Source organism: Brachypodium distachyon, chromosome 5, assembly GCF_000005505.3.
Source record: "Brachypodium distachyon strain Bd21 chromosome 5, Brachypodium_distachyon_v3.0, whole genome shotgun sequence".
In the NCBI taxonomy this organism is placed as follows: Eukaryota; Viridiplantae; Streptophyta; class Magnoliopsida; order Poales; family Poaceae; genus Brachypodium; species Brachypodium distachyon.
In genome coordinates this window covers 10,747,917-10,762,541 of record NC_016135.3, presented here as the reverse complement: position 1 = coordinate 10,762,541, position 14,625 = coordinate 10,747,917, and the positions used below count along the sequence as shown (strand labels likewise).

At 43.9% G+C, this 14,625-nt stretch overlaps 1 pseudogene; it reads left to right on the top strand.

The window, feature by feature from the left end:
- Window positions 1-7,936: 7,936 nt before the first annotated feature.
- Window positions 7,937-8,776, top strand: LOC100827034 (annotated as a pseudogene).
- The last annotated feature ends 5,849 nt before the right edge of the window (window positions 8,777-14,625 follow it).

Sequence of the window (14,625 nt, the reverse complement as noted above, 5' to 3'; positions counted from 1 at the left end):
TTTTCTGGAAAAAAAAAGTATGAACATGCATAGCTCTACCGAGGTAAGCAGTAATGAGCCACCCAAGACGTTGAGGCCTGGGGGCTGGGGGACGGCCCATTTCTAATTTGGCGAATCTACGAGCTTCTAGATGTGAAACTAGGATATACTCCCCAACTATGAAATATCTCATATTTTCAATCCAAAAACTTTATTCGATAAAATCATATCAATACAACCATGGAATGCTTTACTTTTGTTTCCCGATCCGACCCGAGCACACAAGTAACAACAGAGACACATAGTTTGGCATGCTGGTCCGCTCATACCAGTCTACCGAATGTTCTAGCAATACCAGGGTGCCGCCGATCGAAGGACTGGATCGATCACTCTTGCCTGAACTCTAAGAGTGTGTTTGGTTGGTGAGCGGAGAAGGGTGGGTTTGGCCCAACCAAATTTTAGGGGCAGGGCTAACCAATTTCATGTTTGGTTAGTGGTTGCTTCAGTTAAAAAAAAATGGAGGGGTCGTTTTCTTCGTCCGCCTTCATCCTCCTTCTGTGCCTTCGATGTGGGGCTCGAGGCCACTGTCGCACGAGGCCACCACTATCCCCTCCCTTCCTCCCCTGCCGTCAAGCCGATGTGCACGAGGCCACCGTGCTCGCCCGCCGTTGGGCTCGAGGCCGTCGCAATCCGCTTCCGCAGTGCCTCCGCCCTGCGGATGTACTCCGGCGCCAGCCCCGGCGCGAAGCCGTCGCGGACGTCACGCATGAGCTCCTGTCCCTGCAGCCCGATCTCGCGTGTCTCCTCCTCGAAGTCCTTGGGCGCCTCGATCACGACGGAGTTGCAGTGGGTGCGCAGCGCGTCGAGGAGGCCCCGCCCAGGTGGCACGGGGGCGTCGCCGCGGAAGAGATCGGCCAGGCGGCGGAGGTCCTCGTCAACAGCCCGCAGGTACTCGACCTCCGTGACCAGCTCCTGAAACTGCTCCGTTTCATAGTCGTCGAGATTGAAGAAGTTGAGTATGCCTGGCGCGTCCCCAAGATGGATCCGGACGGTGACCCCTTCCTCAGGGAGGAGGTCTTCGGCGTCGTCCATGGCGTTCATCAGGAGGGAGAGGACAAGAGTTGAGCATTGGCGATCTGGGGAGAGGGAGCGCCCCGTGAGAGGTTCTCCTCTTTATAACACGGGCGCCGTTGGTTTGCACCGGAGGGAGGAAGGAATTCGAAATTTTTCGGTGGGCGCCGTTGGATTGAACTGGAGGGTATTTGCCCGTTGCGGCGCCGCTGAATGAAGCTTTTTTTTGGGAATGGAATTCGAAACCGTTGGATTGAACCCGTCAGGTATTTGCCCGTTGCGCCACCGCTTAAATGGAGTATTCCTTTATTGCGCCGCTAAGCGGTTTCTTTTTTCGTTGGTTTTGGTGCGCCGCTGAATGGAAATTTTCCGTTGCTTTCCTTGTCCCCTTCCTTTGCGCTTCGAGTCTCCCAAGCTTCTTATCTTCGAATAGTATTATCAACACTTATTTTCCTTTTGTTTAGTGTTTTTTGTTGGGCAAAGATGCAGACGAGGGGAGACATTTATGTTTTAGAGGCTTTGCTAGCCTTTCTCGGTAGTGTTGCATCAGTCATGTGTTGACAAACTTATTGTGTTTTGTAAGGTTGGGTTCGTTTAGAGCTATGTGATGACAGTTGTAAAGGGATTATAATTTTGAATATAACAAAAATACAAAGACGTTAAGGTATGAAATTTATATCATTAAAAGAAGCCCATTTATGTTCACTATGGAGTGTAGCTACACCCACATACTCGAAGTATAACAAAAAATGCAAAGAGTATGTTTTATGCAAATGTAGATGCTATTGTAATATGTAAGTATGTAATACCACCTATGTAGTAACACATCTCTTCTTAATATAAGATGTTCTTATGTAAGTATACAATACCACCTATGTAGTAACACCTCTCTTCTTAAATATAAAATGTTCTACCTTTGTCCGAAGTACCAAGTTTATATAAAGATGTACTAACATATACAATAAGTATAATATGAAATGTAACAGGTCCGCTGGCTGGAACTGTTTGCTGTGGCCATCACCTCCGAAAAAATCGTTGAATCCTCTATTCTTTGAGTGTTCTTTCAGCCAGCATTGTTGGGGTGCTCTTGGGATTCATTGGGACCTGCAGCTCCCTATCTCTGATCGTCTGCTCGCGGCCAGAGCTACTTGGGCATCAGGGCTGTTTGGAGAGGTCTTTACCTTAGCAGCCTGGGCCATTTGGAGTGAACGCAACGCTAAGGTGTTTGATGATTTGAATCCATCTTTTGTCTCTTGGCGTGCAAAGCTTAAGATAGAATTAGAGCGGCTATACCATCGCTCCTTATAGGAGCGCTTCCGAGCTAAATTATCTTCTATTTTGGTTGCTCTTTTTTGATTTGCTGAGGATCCACCCGTGGGGTGTGTATCTTGTAATTATGTAAATAACTTTGTAACCTCCGTTTTTATTTATTGATACAGTAGGAGCCTCTCCTACTGTTTTGACACCGGTAAAAAACCTCACTTACAGGTGGCACCATACCCCACATGTAAGTGACACATAACGGGGCAAATCATCAAGTGCGAAATAAAGTGGGGCAAATCATCAAATCTGGCTATGTCATGATGTATTTAAATAAACCTATTTTATAGTTACATATATTAGTAGATTTCTCTATAAACTTGGTCCTACTTCTAGGACAAAGCTAAAACATCTTATATGTAGTGACGGAGATAGTGCTTTTTGGGTGGAATATACATTTTTTTTACACATTTCTTTATATCAGCAAGTATGAGCATATTTTCCGAAATACAAAACTTATGAACTTGTACACAATTTTCATGCAGTTCACATGGAGTATATTAAAAGGTTTACTTAATTATCAATAATATCAATATCATTGTGTAATGAAGAAATGTTTGTAATATTGTAGTGCCGCCTTTAATATCCAGGGACGACGAACCATTAGAGATGTAGAAACCTTTAGTGTAGAAACGATCTAAAGCAATGCGAAGATCAAATTCTTGACTCGAACTTCTGAGCGATGTTAATTTGTCTGCTACAAAGTTCATAATTCTGTCATCGAAGTGTCATCAAGCCGTAGTTTAATTTCTCTTTGAGTAAAATGCATCAGAGGTCCTCATTCTTTCGTAAAGGTTTCAAGTTAGTCCTAATTTTTTCAAACTGCACGTTTGAGTCCTAACTGTTTCATAAGTGGTTCAGCGTAGGTCCTATCGTGGTTCGGGCACGTGCCTCCTGTCGACGTGGCTATTTGGGCCCACATGTCAGGGACCAAGGTGGACTATTTTTTTTGCAAAACCCCCCTGCCTCTTTCCTTCCTCTCTTCTCTCCGCCGACCTCCTGGGCGTTTCTCTCGCTGCATCCGGCGACACTGATGCCACGGACGACGACATCTCCATGAGGGAGGAGGATAGAGCGCCTCGAGGAGAAAGACGGGCGGAAGGGCCCGCCGGCACTATGACTGCAGTGGCGGCCGGACAGAGGAGATGGGTGAGGCAAGCTCGCCGGAGGCAGGGAGAAAGGGGGAACTCGAGAAAGAAAGTGAGCTTTGAGGGAGAAGGGGACTAGTGGAGGGGGAGGAAGGGGAAGAAGAGAAGGAGACAAGTTTTTTTTTGCAAAAGGGAATCCACCTTGTCACCTGATATTTGGGCTAATTAACTAGCCACGTCGGCAGCAGACATGCGCCCAAATCATATTAGGACCTGTTGAGCCACTTATGAAACAATTGGGACTCAACGTGCAGTTTCAAAGAATTAGAACTAATTTGGAATTTTTACGAAAAAATTAGAATCTCCAATGCATTTTACTTTTTCTTTTTCCACGGGGCCGACTGAAAATGCATGTGGCCTGCATCTTGTCCATCAAACCTTGCCCCAACTTGTGTTCCCATTGAGCCATTCACCCAGCATTCGTCTTTTTCCTCGTCAGTTCTTGAACCATATTTATACTTGACCGTATCATGTTCTCCAGCTTTTGATATTGTACCCAGCTTCGATTGTATCTCTCATTTGGAATATATGCACATAACATAATCAGTAAGAACAAATCTTGCACATTAGCAAATACTCTGCAGATATCTAGCATGTTGGTCAGAGAGACGGGAATAAAAAATTAGAGCTTAAATGATATAATTGCACCTAATCATCTTCTGTACCTAAACAGGGATCCCCACTAATTGATTTTCCTGGAGTATGGTGAAGCCACGTCACCTCCTTTCCTGTGCACACAGCTTCCCTCGATCGATCGTTTTGTTCCGTCGTTCACATGGGGCAGCCTAAAGCCTGCATAAAGAGCCCAGCTAGCCCACATTCTGCCAAAGCCACCTAGCCCCAAGTTCTGTATATCTCGCTGCGGCCCTGACTTTTTCCCTCCTGGAGTTTCCTTTCTTCTCCGTTTGTCTTATGTTCGTCTCCCCCCCACACGCCCGCTCCTAGAGTTCGCCCGAAGCCCCGCTCGCGCCACCGCCATGATGCTCCAGCCGCCTCCCGACTTTACCCTGACACCCGCAACAGGCGCCGACCATCGTGCCGCCATGATGCCTCAGCCGCAGCCCTACGTTACCTCGCCGCAGGCACCGACCACCTCTGGACGTGTCGATGTAGATACGTGAAAGGTGTGTCACAAAGCAAGTAAAATGAGATAGCACAAATGACAGTCTGAGGAACAATGCGCCATATTCGAAATGGAAGGTGTGTCACATATGACAAAGTGCTTTCTTTTTGTTCGGAGGAACAATGCGCCATATTCGAGATGGATGGTGTGTCACAAATCAAGTAAAATGAGATACTCCCTCTGATCCATATTAATTGTCTCAAATTTGTCCATATATGGATGTATCTATGCCTAAAAAGCGTCTAAATACATGTAATATTTCGACAATTAATATGGATCGGAGAGAGTAACACAAATGACAGTCTGGCACAATTAAATAAGATTTACAGTGCAATCGTAGCAGTAGTAAAATGTAAATGTGGGGCATATTTTGTCGCTTCCACAGTTTGTTTTTAGAAGAAGGCCTCCCCGGATTTCATTAATGAAATCACTGCAAGGTCTGAGTTTCAGAAGTCTTGCTTCAACAAAAGAAAAAATGCATGAAAGTAGAATAGCTGACAGTCTGTCACAATTAAATAAGATTTACAGTGCAATCGTAGCAGCGGTAAAATGTAAATGTGGGGCATATTTTGTTGCTTTCACAGTTTGTTTTTAGAAGAAGGCCCCCCCGGATTTCATTAATGAAATCACTACAAGGTCTGAGTTTGAGAAGTCTTGCTTCAACAAAAGAAAAAATGCATGAAAGTAGAATAGCTTCCAGCTCAAGCCAGAAACTATGGAGGTCCTCATTGCAACCGGAAAGATAATGCAGAATCTCAAAACAAAGGCAATGAAACTTAATGCTCAGCTATCCGCCTGTTGAAAAGCCCCCAGCCGTGTCTTTTGCTCAACACGTCTGATGCCACCAATTGCAACAGATCAGCCCCCAACTCCAGCTTCTCCTTGGTCCTAGCGTTCCGAAGATTCGCCAAGTACTTAATCCAATAGCACATAAGAAACACAAGATTAGAATGATCTTTAGAGAATTTACATTGGAAACAAGCCTCATTTCTTGTTTTCCAAATTGTCCAGCAGAGTGTTGAGACACCAATAGCAATAATCTTTCTCATATGTATAGGAAAATTAATCATCCAATCACAAATATTCTCCATGGTAACAGGAACTCTGCTAATACCAAAAGCGCAACCAACTACACTCCATAAAAATTTAGCAACAGAGCACTGTAAAAAAAATGTGATCTATGGTTTCATCTACAGGGCAGAAGACACATGATTTTGGGCCCTTCCACCCTCGTAGTAAAACGTCTCTAGTAAGTATACTTCTTCTAACAATCAGCCACATAAAGACCTTAATTTTTAAGGGAAGCCTAACTTTCTAAAAATGCTTAAAAGGGAACCTAATTTGCTTGGTAATCAAGACAGTGCACAGGGACTTTACTGGAAAAAAAACCTTTCTTATCAAGTGTCCAAATACATCTATCAGGTTCTCCATTTATAACTACCTGTTCACATCAGCTGATCATCTCCTTAAACATACTAAGCAAATCTCCAGTAAGGTGTCTCCTAAATTTAAAACACCCCCAGCCTTCAGTAAAAACAGTAGAGACTGAAATAAACTTCCTTTCCCTGAGATTATATAGTGTAGCAAATTTGAATTTAAAGGCAACATTACCTAGCCATATTTCTTCCCAAAAACATGTTCTCTGTCCATTACCAACTTGCTTAGTACAGAAATGGTAAAATAAATCATTCACCTTTATCATCCCAGCCCAAAACTGAGACTTAGCAGATTTAACATTAACTTAGTGTATAGAAATATCCTTAAGGTACTTATTCCTAATTAGAGTCTGCTAGATGGCCTTACTATTTTCAAGCTTCCAAAGCCACTTACATAATAAGCAAATATTTTTAACATTAATATCTACCACTTCTAGACCACCTTGGTCCTTAGGTTGACAAATGACAGGCCAACCCACCAAGTGATACTTCTTATTATGTTCATCTTCTTGCCATAATAGTCTAGTCCGAAAGAAATCTATTCTTTTAATCGCCCCTCTAGGTATTCTAAACATTAACATCATGTAAGAAGGGACATTAGTTAAGCAGGAATTAATTAAAACCAATCTACCTCCTATGGAATGAAATTTACCTTTCCAGATGCCTAGTTTATTTTCTATCTTCTCCTCGGTTGGTTTCCAATCTGCACTGCCTAGCGTTCTATAGTGCAGTGGCATTCCAAGGTATTTAAAAGGAATGGCACCAACCTTACAAGTAAAAATCTCTGCATAATCTAACTGTCTACCGGCTGCTTCTCCAAAACAGAAGATTTTACTTTTATGGCAATTAATCTTTAAGCCAGTTAAGTGTTCAAAAATGCATAACAAGAATTTAAGATTCCTAGACCCCTCCAAGTTCCATTAAACAAAAAAATCGTATCATCTGCATATTGTAACATATTAATTCCTCCTTCTATCAAATTGTCTACAACCCCGGAGCCCTTGTTCTTGATCCCTTTTAACTAAATCATTTAAAGCATCCACTACTATATTGAATAACATAGGGGAAAAATGGTCTCCTTGCCTCAAGCCTTTCTTGGTTCTAAAAAACGGCCCTAAAGTGTCATTAACAATGATACCTACCTTACCACTGGTTACAAAACTCATAACCCAGTCTATATACTTATTAGGAAAGCCTTTCAGAACGTCTCAGTTGTAAAATTCAGCCAAATCGGAATTGGTGCTAAAATAAGAACACTGCAACACAAGGATGCAACTCGATATTACTAATCATATCATTTCATTTGTAAGAGTTCAGGCTTGAGGGACAGCTGATGAGTCAACCTTGACACCTAGCTTTGACCCTCCGCGTAACTCCACTGAACATGAATAACTCATAAACTAACATCACCATACGTTGTATACATTGTGACAAGAGGAAACAAAAAGGCTGTTATGAACCAAAATTACCTAGTTCTTCCCCAATCTCAAATGTCGGCGTGCAGTGAACTCGATACAGTTGATACTATCAGTGTTAATTGCTTGTTTGAAAAAGCAAAAAGATATTCCTATCTTGCATTTACCTGCCTTGAATGTTTTTTTAGAGAAATTGAATGATTATTTAGCTGCCCAGGTTGCTAGCTTTGCTTCAGTGGTGCCGTGTGGGTGCAGATACCTCTGCTCCTTGTAGGCCTTTTGCCTACTCTTTTTCTTGTACTATGCCTTTTCTTACTTAATAAAATTTCAGCCTTCGGCCCTTCGAGATTATTTTGTGCCCTTTTGTGGACAAGGACTTATCGCCTACACCCACGATTCAATTTAAAATAATTAGTCCGGCAAATGGTTCGACTCCTTCCACAATCCACGTACTCCATCAATCAGAGACGAGCCCAGCCACAAACAGAAGGTAGAAATGGCAAGCTCCACTGCAACTGCAAAGCAGCAGTTCCTCCTCCTCCTCGTGGCCGTGGCTGTGATATTCCTCGTCCTCCCGACCGCGTAAGCCCGGCGGCGCCCGGTGCACCTGCGCCTCTACATGCACGACATCGTGGGCGGGCCGGGACAGACGTCCATGGTGATCGTGAAGGGCCCAGGCCCAGCGAACCCGTCCATGGCGCCCGGCAATCACTTCGGCGACACGGTGGCGATAGACGACGTGCTGACGGATGGGCCGAGCCTGGTTTCCTCCTCGTCCTCCCGGGCCGTGGGCCGGGCGCAGGGGACATACATGCTGGGCTCGCTGGAGAGGCCCGTGTTCGTGGTCGCCATGACGGTCGTGTGCTCACGGAGGGGCCCTACAACGGCAGCACGCTCGTGGTGGCCGGCCGCGACGACACCTCCGAGGAAGTCAGGGAGCTCGCCGTGGTCGGCGGGACCGGGATGCTCCGCCGCGCCGCCGGGCACGTGCTCTGGAAGACGGCCAGAATCGAGTCCAAGGTGCACGCCGTGCTGGAGCTTGACGTGCACGCGTCCGGGTGCAGCTAGAGATGGATGGGTCACTTGTTTCTGAGTCGTTTTACCTTTGATTTTGAGTGACCTGGGTATGTGTCGTTCATTTGGTTTTATCAGAAAAACTTTTATGGCTCTTGAGCTGGCTGGTGGAGCATTTGCTACCGAACCCATTTCTCACTGATTTTCACTGCGGGTCGTCCAAATGAGGCACTAAAAGTTGAGGAAACCAGATGATGCCCCCGTGTTGTTGCCGAAATTTTTAATTAACATAGAGTATTCAAAATTGAAAAATATAATAAAATTGCACATTTTTCACTTAGTGAGAATAGCTTGATGGATGTAACATGCATGCATGTACAAAAGTATGAGTTTTGCACTAAATAAGTGTGAATGGATTAATTATGTGATGACGTGACATGTTTGCATGTTTAGAAAAATTAAGTAGTTGGTTTACTTAGATATAAAAGATTGCACATTCTACCACATATTGGGGATGTTGCGTAAAACAACACCTTTATGATTTTTTTGCAGATTTCACCGCATATTGGTCTAGTGAGTTGCAGATAGGTTCTCATAAAATGTTAGGTGAGTTAACCACGTTTCTGACCTATGGGCCCTACATGTCACTGCCTACGTGGACCGGGTCAGGTTTGGAGCCAACGATTAAAGGAAAATCACGCTCGATTCGGTGGAGGCAGGCAAAGCCACTCGTGTTCATGTGCCGGCGGCGGCGAGGTGCGGGTCGCGTCTCTCCAACTCGGCCTGCCAAGCGCCTCCTGCTGGACGCCCTGCTGAGCACCTCTTGCACGCATCTCTCTGACTCGGCGGCCAGCGCGCTCGTGGCCTCGTCAGCAGCATGATGGCCGCCTGCTTCACGAGCACCCTGGCAACCCGCTCGAGAGCTGCACGCCGCGTTCCTCGACCTTCGTCTTGTACCTGTCCGGCATCGCCGACAAGAACTTGTGCGCGTTGGCCTGCGCCGCCTCGATATCTGTCTCCTCCAAGTTGGACGCCGCCATGGCCTCCCCAGCGATCTGTGTCGCCCAGGCGTGCGCGCCCTCCAGGTCCCCCGAGAACCCCTTCATGAACATCTTCTGCAGCACGATGGCTCCGACCACGAGCGAGAACAGGGAGAGCAGCACGAGCGCCAGCCGCCACTGGAGCACGAACCCCGCGGCCAGTCGCGGCTGGCGTTGGCGTCGGCGTCGAACCAAGCCATCTCATTCCGGAGCACCTCGTCGCCGCCGTTCCACAAACAGGAGTGGCTCTGGTTGCACCAGGCATGATTTTCCTTTAATCGGTTGGCTCCAGACCTGATCCGGTCCACGTGGGCATTGACATGCGAGGGCCATAGGTGAGAAACGTGGTTAACTCACCTAACACTCTATAAGGACCTAACTGCAACTCATTAAACCAATATATGGTGAAATTTACAAACAATTCATAGAGGTAGTGTTTTGCGCAACAACATCCTCAATATGCGGTGGAATTGCAATTTCCTCCTAAAAGTTTCTCCAACAACTCGCATCCACGGGCTAGTGATAACTTCCGTTTACCTATCATAGCAGATAAAAAATGCACATTGTTAACAAAATGCATGACATGAGGCAGTGAAAACAACCATGTGCGATGAGGTGTCCTGGGACTACACGTGTGCCATGGTACTATACCGGACACGACTGTGAATCAGATGGAATATGCCATGTTTCTGTGGCATATTTGTTCTTCGATTGTCTAATTTGATGGGTCCGTTGCATGGAAAACAAAAAAATTCCTACGAGAAGTGCGGAAGAAACCCAAAATCATATCTACTAGATGTAAGTAACGAGAGGGATTATGAGCATCATACCCTCGTAGACCACAAAGCGTTACGATCACGGGATCGTTGTTGGCGTAGTGGTACTTTCGATGAGATCGATCTCAATGCCGAACGTACGGCCCCTCCTTGGTATCCACACGTACGGCTTGATGTTGTCTCCTCCTTCTTGATCCAGCAAGATGAGGGGGAGAGGTTGACGAGATCCCGGCAGCACGACGGCGTGGTGTAGGATATGGTGGAGAGCTCCGCGGGTAGGACTTCGCTGCGCACGGGAGAGAAGGAGAGGGGCTCAGGGAAGAGAGATCCAGCTGAGAGCTTGATTTGTTCTCTCCCCCTGCCCCTCCCCTCTATTTATATAGGGGTGGTGGTCAGGGTTTGTCCCTCCTCCAAGAAGAGGCTAGGGCCGGCTAGGGGAGTCCCGGAAGGATTCCTCCTTCTGCCCGGCCTCCCCACGCACGTGGTTCTCCACCACATGGTGGAGTCCTCCACGTTTCCTCTCCCCTAACGGGTCAAGGCCCATTAGGGGATAATTAATTAGATTGCTCCAATTAATTCATATAGAGGCCCAATTAAATTCTCAGGAATATTTCGGAACATTTTAGAACCTTCTGAGAACTTCCAAAAACTTCTAGAATATTCTCGGTCAATACCGAAAATACCCCGAACTTTTCCGGAACCCTGAAGCAGCTTTTCCATATATAAATCTTTATCTCCGTACCATTCCGAAGCTCCTCGTGATGTCCTGGATCCCATCCGAGACTCCGAATCAATATTCGATATCACCATCTATTATCTCATCAAATCCTAGTGACATTAAGCGTTAAGTGTGTGACCCTACGGGTTCGAGAACATGTGGACATAATCATATCAATAATCAACAGCAGGACCTGGATGTCCATAATGGTTTCCACATATTCCACGAAGATCTCATCGGTGAACCACGATATCAAGGATTCAATTAATCTGGTATCCAATTCCCTTTGTCTCGCGATATATTACTTGCCCGAGATTTGATCGTCGGTATCAACATACCTAGTTCAATCTCGTTACTGGCAAGTTCTCTTTACTCGTGCCACAATATAATATCCCCGTGTCTAAACACATTAGTCAAATGCTTGCAAGCTCATTAGGATGTTATATTACCGAGAGGGCCCAGAGATATCTCTCCGTCACATGGAGTGACAAACCGCAGTCTTGATCCATACAACCCAACAAGCATCTTCCGAGATACCTGAAGAACACCTTTATGATCACCCAGTTACGAGATGACGGTTGATGTCCACAAAGTATTCTTCCAGTATTAGGAAGTGGCATGATCTCATGGTCTAAGAAAATGATACGTGACATAATGAAAGCATTAGCAATTTAAACTTAAGTGACACGATCAAAAGCTATGCTTAGGTTGGATCTGTCCATCACGTCATTCTCGTAATGATATGACCTCGTTAATAAATGACAACACATGTACAATAAGCAAAAGGAGAGAGAGGGATTCGAACCCTCGATAGTTACTAGAACTATACCGGTTTTCAAGACCGGAGCTATCAACCACTCAGCCATCTCTCCACAGGTTAATCCCTATTTTACTCCTAGAAATAGAACACAACCATATAAAAGGATCTACTAACCTCTAGAAACATCTCAGATGCAAATCCTTTTTCGACATATTTCTGTATACTGTATACATGGATAGAAGATCCGCTATACCCGCTTTTGAAATAAAGACTAAATCCCCTACCCTAATCCCCATATCCAAATAAAAAAAGCGGTAAGTAATAAGTAATAAGTTTTAATTAAAGAGAAGAACCAATGGATTCATGATTAAACCCCTCCTACTTCTTGTATTTTTTACAATTTAGGTTAAGTGAGGTTGTCTATGGTTAGGAAATCTTAACCATCTTTTTATCAACGAGCTAATCTAGTAGAGGCGTATTAGGAACACGGTATTTGCTTATTTATCCACACATGTATTTAGTTTTCTGTCAATACAATTATAGCATGGATAATAAACATTTATCAAAAATAAGGAAATATGATAATAACAAATTTATTATTACCTCTAGCGCATATTTCCAACATAATTATGAATGTCATATGGACAGAAACATCTGTAGTTCTTCGGAAACTTCTTATGAACTCTATTGAATCAATTTTTACTTACTCGTTGTGTAACAAGAAGCATGCTGTTACTAATTACGATTGCTTCGTCTATCTTATGGAATACCTGAAAATTCATGAACGATATCTTATGCTCGAGAAATACTTAATTGGCTGAATCTACAGCTCCTCTGGGCTCTGGCAGAAGTGTTAAAGCGCTAGCAACCTCTTTGCCAAAAAAAGACATGCAGATCCTAGACCGCTGCCTCGTGCTGATCGATTCCAAGGTGAGGAAGGCTCCCTAGTGTTTCTGAAGAAACACCGTGTCGTGCTATACCAGGGACCGGGCCGGAACTTCTCAAGCTGCAAAGCTAAAGTCACGCACCGCACTTCCCGGTAGATCTGTTTTTTTGGTGTTGTTGTTGTTTTTTAGAAAACACAGTGCAGACGCAGATGCTCATCCCTATGACGCACGCACGCACACCCTACCACTACGAGCACCTCTAAGAGACTGGTCCGGCACATCATCTTGAGATTAATAAAATCACCACAGACGTCTCGTAGTTGACTGGTACGTCACTCTCACTGAAAACACAACTCCGGTTAGGTCCTGAAATAAATCCCATGTCAAGTCGGAGACTTGAATCTGGGCGGGTTGGTTCCTTGTTCCACCATAAGGAACCAACCCACCTGAGCTACGCTCAGTTCGCGGTATTGTTCCTTTTTGAGGGAAAGCCTTAGGTCATTCGACCTATTGCAAATTTTATTAAAGAAAAAGAGAGATATACAACACCCTAACCAAGGCGGTTAACGGCCTGAAAAGAGAGACAAAAACAAAAGAAGAAAATCAACGAAAAGCTGCGATCCAAGCCTGCATGTTCTCACAACGCTTTCTTCTGGCTCTATGAAAAACCAAATTCATCTCCTCTCTGAAAGTTCTTCTGCAATTATAAAGCGAGGGTGACACCCCGTTAAATATGACATCATTCCTGATCTTCCAGATGCTCCAGCAGGCCAAGGTGACAATCTCCGTATAACGCTCTCTTGTTTTTTTTGTGTTGTTCCTCAGTGTCTATAATGCTCTCTAGTGCGTTTTACATAATTTTGTAGTTTGATACCATTAGGATTAGATCTGTAATAAGCTGGAACAACTCATGTTTGCTAGTTATGTGGTTTCGTTTCATTATGAAATGGAACAAGGTGAAAAGCCTATGGATCTAAAAAAAAGATATTTTAGCTTTGTTCTAATATAAACCACAAATTTCTCCAAGTTTGATCAAGTTCATTAAAGAATCTACCAATATTTACAATTTTAAATGTGTTCTAAAATCTGTCATGATATGTACTACATCTTTACAAGATACTATTTGATATTAAAGAATTTAGTGTACTTAACACAAAACTAGAACATCTTAAAAAACCGAAAGTAATACATACTAAAATACAGAAAACTAGAACATCTTAAAAAACCGAAAGTAATACATACTAAAATACAGAAAAGTTTCTCCAGAAAATAATCAGATTGAAGAGAAGAAAAAAGAGCACAGAGTGGTGCGATTCAGATCAATTGGAATAGGAAAGAAGTGAAGAAAACCAGGCTATTTGCGTACTAGTTCAAAGCTAACGGCTAGTTGAGGCTAGTAATTGAAAGTGCTAACGGCAAGTAAATTCATGTACGTTTCCTATGTTGCAAAATGATACAACCGGATGCTCTTTTCAGAATTTGTAAGATTTTATTTTTCATAAGATTAGAATGGTCGGGGCATCCTATTTCTATTTTTTTTTTAAAAATTAGGGATCCTATTTCTATACCTTTTCTATCTCTGTGAATTATAAATCCTCCAAACCCTCAGAGCACGTTTAATGAAAGAGCCTATTGTTGTTAGCTATAAGCCCTTGCCAAATTGTCTATAGCTAATGCAAGAGGTAACATGTATAATAGTTGGTTATAAACATGTAGTACTACTTTATTAGTATTTGACCCGTGTTGCATTCTCACATACTTTCTCTATTCCAAAATACACCACATATAGATTTATGCACTTGGACTAAGGCAACTCTCGTTTGTAGTGCCTGACCACTCATATTGGGTTAATAATAAATGGATGTGAGTAGTTATTGGCCGGATGCGGGTACCAAAATAAATGAGGTGTATTGTGGAACAAAGTAGAAAAATCTATAC